We start from the raw sequence: 5,543 nt of genomic DNA, 5'->3' as shown, positions 1-5,543 counted from the left end.
CGGGCGGGGCTGGCTGCAGCGCTCCGCTCCTTCCTCTCCTCCGCGGTGAACAGCGGCGCCCGCAGCCGCCGCCCGGCACTGCACGCACGGCTCCACTCAGCGCCGCCGCTGCCTCCGACGCGGGAATCTGGAAATAATGCTTAGTCCACTTAGCTTCCTCCAATCCTTATTCTCTTCAATGGAACAGCATAGCTCTATTCTGCAAGGTGGTTATGATCCGATCACAGCAAAAGTGCAGATTTCCCTTCCTGTTTGTTTTTTTCTAGCACTGAGTATCTTCATTCTTTCTCCAAATACTTTTGCGTCTTCTTTTTGTAGGAGGACTATCTCCTTCGGGAATTCCATTGACCTTTCTTGCGGTTCTTCTTGAAGGAATCGTTCTGCAGCTTTCCAACACTTTACAAGCCACAAAGTCAATGTACATTTGTGATTTCTGTAGTTTCAGTGTCAATAGCCTAGACAAAACCATTCCACTGTCTCCATGCCACACAGGAAAGGGATGTCATGTGTCAAGTACAACAGGAAATAGAGTTCCCAAACCAAACCATTGCTCCCTGTCGTGGTTATTAATGTGGTTTTTCTGCAACCCTGGTTCACACATCACGGTCCTGTACGGTTTGGAGGACACTACTGTAGTGTATACTTGCATCTGCTTTAAGAAGTCATCTCCCAGAAAACTTGGAAATCACTGACAGTTCAAGCTGCATCTTCTTTTCCTTTTTGTAAGCAATTTCTTCTTGGAGGGGACAAAAGAATTATTTCTTCTTCAAGGTCATCATGATCATGGAGATAGCAACGTGCTCTTCTTGGATTTGTTATTTCTAACACATACCAAGGAGAATCCTTATTTTTAATTCCAACTTAGATACTTCTGAGTAATGTCTCACATTTGCAGAAGCAGCATCTCCACCACAAATTCCATTGATTATTCTTGCAGTTGTTCTGCACTTAACCTTTCCTCCACTTTCCAGCATTCAACAACACGTGGTTTCTGTTGTTGTGACAATGTCAGCTGACTACAATAAGCCATTCCCCTGTATCCAGAACACATCATAAAGGGACCCTCCCAGGCACTTTCCACAGAACATCACAAAGACGAATTTCTAATCCATGTATTTCCCCCATGTCGCACTAGTCGAAGAGCCAGGAGTTACCCTGAGCCCTCTGAGATGGCAGACTCTGTGCCTCCATCCTTCAAGAAATGAGAACAACCCACAAGAGGTGGCCACGAGCATTGCAGACGAGTCTGTACCACGTCCCCATGTAACTAGCATGACACAGGGCTTTAAGAATTCATGGATGTATGCGATGTTGGATGACCTTTTACGACTTCTTGATTACAACAATGGGTAGAAGAGCATGGCTGTGCTCTCCAAAACTCCTTCCTGCAAACCACTACCTCGGTACTATCTCAGATTCAAATTATAAAGAAACAGCTGGTCCATGTGAGGGGAACTATTATGGTGCACTGTTGCATTGACACAACTTTGCCTTACAAAGCTATCTCACACCGCACTTGGAAGTTAATGAAAATTCGAGCTGCATTTTCATATGTCATGATTTTAAATCCAGTGGTAGTGGTTGAAGGCTCATACAAACAAGATCGTCATTCAGGATTGCCATGACATGAAAGAAAGGGGCTTAGTGACGTAGGCACAGACCTCGACACAATACTTGCAATCAAAACGTGCTACAGCCACATACACTGCTGACCGATCAATCTTCCTTTTTCAAGGGCAGAATTGGTGCTCTTGTACTGCCTGTGAACCACTAAGTTACAAGAAGAACACTCTCTCACCTATGGAAAACTAAGACACGCACAGGCGAGCACAGGAGTGATAGAGAAATAGAATCATAGAATTAGCTAGGTTGGAAAAGACCTACAAGATCACCTAGTCCAACCATCCACCTAGTCCAACAACCCCACTAAACCATGTCTCCCAACGCTATATCTAAACGTTTCTTGAACATCTCCAGGGACGGTGACTCAACCNGATCCGATCACAGCAAAAGTGCAGATTTCCCCTCCTGTTTGTTTTTTATAGCACTGAGGATCTTCATTCTTTCTCCAAATACTTTTGCGTCTTCTTTTTGTAGGAGGACTATCTCCTTCGGGAATTCCATTGACCTTTCTTGCGGTTCTTCTTGAAGGAATCGTTCTGCAGCTTTCCAACACTTTACAAGCCACAAAGTCAATGTACATTTGTGATTTCTGTAGTTTCAGTGTCAATAGCCTAGACAAAACCATTCCACTGTCTCCATGCCACACAGGAAAGGGATGTCATGTGTCAAGTACAACAGGAAATAGAGTTCCCAAACCAAACCATTGCTCCCTGTCGTGGTTATTAATGTGGTTTTTCTGCAACCCTGGTTCACACATCACGGTCCTGTACGGTTTGGAGGACACTACTGTAGTGTATACTTGCATCTGCTTTAAGAAGTCATCTCCCAGAAAACTTGGAAATCACTGACAGTTCAAGCTGCATCTTCTTTTGCTGTTTGTAAGCAGTCTCTTCTTGGAGGGGACAAAAGAATTATTTCTTCTTCAAGGTCATCATGATCATGGAGATAGCAATGTGTTCTTCTTTGGTTTGTTATTTCTGACACGTACCTAGGAGAATCCTTATTTTTAATTCCAACTTAAAATACTTCTGAGTATTATCTCACGTTTGGAGATGCAGCGTCTCCACCACGAACTCCTTTGATTATTCTTGCAGTTGTTCTGCAGTTAACTTTTCCTCCGCTTTCCAGCACTGTACAATCACCTATGTGTGACATTCAAGAACACGTGGTTTCTGTTGTTGTTTCAATGTCAGCTGACTACAATAAGCCATTTCCCTGTATCCAGAACACATCATAAAGGGACTCTCCCAGGCACTTTCCACAGTACACGAGAAGACAAAACCCCAACCCATATATATCCCTACTGTCACTTTAGACAAGGAGCCAGGAGTTACCCTGAGCCCTCTGAGATGGCAGACTCTGTGCCTCCGTCCTTCAAGAAATGAGAACAACCCAAAAGAGGTGGCCACGAGCATTGCAGACGAGTCTGTACCATGTCCCCATGTAACTAGCATGACACAGGGCTTTAAGAATTCATGGATGTATGCAATGTTGGATGACCTTTTACGACCTCTTGATTACAACAATGGGTAGAAGAGCATGGCTGTATTCTCAATAACTGCTACCTGCAAAGCAATAGCTCAGTCATACATCGGATTCAAATTATAAAGAAACAGATGGTCCATGTGAGGGGAACTACTGTGGTGCATATATGAATTGACACAACTTTGCCTTGGAAAGCTGTCTCACTGAGTTCTTGGTAGACAATGAATATTCAAGCTGCATTTTTTTATGTTGTGATTTTAAATCCAGTGGTGCTGGTTGAAGGCTCATACAAACAAGACTGCCATTCATGATCACCGTGACTTTGAAAGAAAGGGGCTTAGTGAAATAGGCACAGACGTTGACACAATACTCGAAAGCAAAACATGCTACAGCCACATACACTGCTGACTGATCAATCTTTCTTTTTCAAGGGCAGAATTGGTGCTCTTGTACTGCCTGTGAACCACTAAGTTGCAAGAAGAACACTCTCTCACCTATGGAAAACTAAGACATGCACAGGCGAGCACAGGAGTGACAGAGAAATAATTTCTGTCCTTCTTTGTCTGGGCAGTCTGCACTCACCGGTTCCCTCTAATACAACTGCACTGCTGAGGTCTGGAAGAGTTGAAAACTCAGGCCATGCTTTCATTTCACTTAAATTTCTAACAAGATACTACCCACACTTTGGAAGAAAACACCATGGCACTTGGTGTGAAGGAAACCTTGTCCCATCAGATACATGCATCCCAGTATGCATGCAGGTGTAATATTACAGCACTACATGGGACCTGGTATGGCCCTTGATCAGTATTTGCAGGGGACATCGTTGCTCACACCACTATTCCGCTCTTCTTTGCCTTCAGCACCACAGAACTCTGTTCATCTAGCTGCATTCCATCTCTTTCCCTTCTCAGGCCTGCTCTACATACGCAGTTTTTCCATATTACTCTGTTCTGGGGGAATCCATGCTGCCTCGAATTACAAAGAAACCAGGATCATAGTAGAAATGATGCAGGCATGGGCACCAGATGTGAAAGCAAATCCAGACAAGAAGGTTAGTTTTCAAGAGGCCAGACAGAGCCCTCGTAACCCTACGATTTTCCACACTCTAAGCCAAGCGCTCACACCGCACTCTGAAATCTCTGATTTCTTCAGCACCACGGACAGTATCCACATTCCTACTGTAACGTCTAGCAATGGTGAGAGCATTTCTGTCACTGACATTGTTTCGAAAGAGAAATATATCGAAGTCTTAGCCTTGACAGCTCTACACAATCAAAGTATGGCAACAACTCTCTCATTTCCACAATTCTAATGGACCTTCCAATCTTTTAAGGTTTGTCTAGAGCAGAGGAATAAAAGGAATAGAGCAAAAAGTTACCCACATACCTCTGGCATTCCACACCAGATCCGACTCTCCTGAAATACCCAGCTTTTGTCTTATGTGAAAAAGGTTCATGAACAGATAACACATTACTAAGAAAAAAAAAAAAGCAACAATATTTTTGCTGCTTTTTCGAATTCAACATTTGTGCAGGTACATAAGGCCAGGACATGCTATAATCAGTCAAGCAGCACATGGAAACATTCAAAGAGAAATGTGGTAGAGAAACTCTTCAAGAAGGAATAATGGTCTAATCTGTGGACACGAACATTCAAACCCGCAATATCTGCAATTCAATGAGTTTTTATGCTGCAGGTAAGGCCCTAAACTCTTCCTGTGAACTATACAGTCAAGGATTTCATTTTAGGAAAAATTCACCACTTCTCGGAAAGATTCCAACTCTCCTGCTCATCTCCTATGAATATGAAAATCTAAATGAAAAAGAATTAATACAGAAACATTTTCAAATTATTTCAGGAAACCATAGAATCACTGAACCATAGAATTGAACCATAGAATTGAACCACAGAAATCACAGAATTGCCCAGGTTGGAAAAGACCTCAAAGATCGTCAAGTCCAAACTCAACCCAACCATACTACGCTAACTCTAACAACCCATACCATTAGGGATTCAGTCTCAGTTTGGTCACACACAAGATTATATACTTATGTGTTTGTTGAGAGCTGATCAAGGGAGGTCAGAAGTTTCTGCAACACAGACTTATCATTTCCAAGTTCATGTGCTCTGTCCAGAAAGTGGGAAAAATGGAACACAGGTACAACCAGGGAAGAAGGCCTATAAACGGAATTACAGCTGTGAAGAAACTCTACATCATAACGTTACATCTAGATATATGAGAGGCTTCACACAAGATTTATAAGGCTTTAGAGATACACATCAACATTCTCTATANGGCCTGATCCCCCGATTGTCCTGCAAATGCCGCATGATCTCCCTCAGTACAATCTGCTCCTTAACCTTCCCCGGCACCGAGGTCAGGCTGACAGGCCTGTAGTTCCCCGGATCCTCCTTACGACCCTTCTTGTAGA

Source organism: Numida meleagris, chromosome 12, assembly GCF_002078875.1.
Source record: "Numida meleagris isolate 19003 breed g44 Domestic line chromosome 12, NumMel1.0, whole genome shotgun sequence".
NCBI classification, from domain to species: Eukaryota; Metazoa; Chordata; class Aves; order Galliformes; family Numididae; genus Numida; species Numida meleagris.
This window is presented reverse-complemented; position numbering follows the sequence as displayed.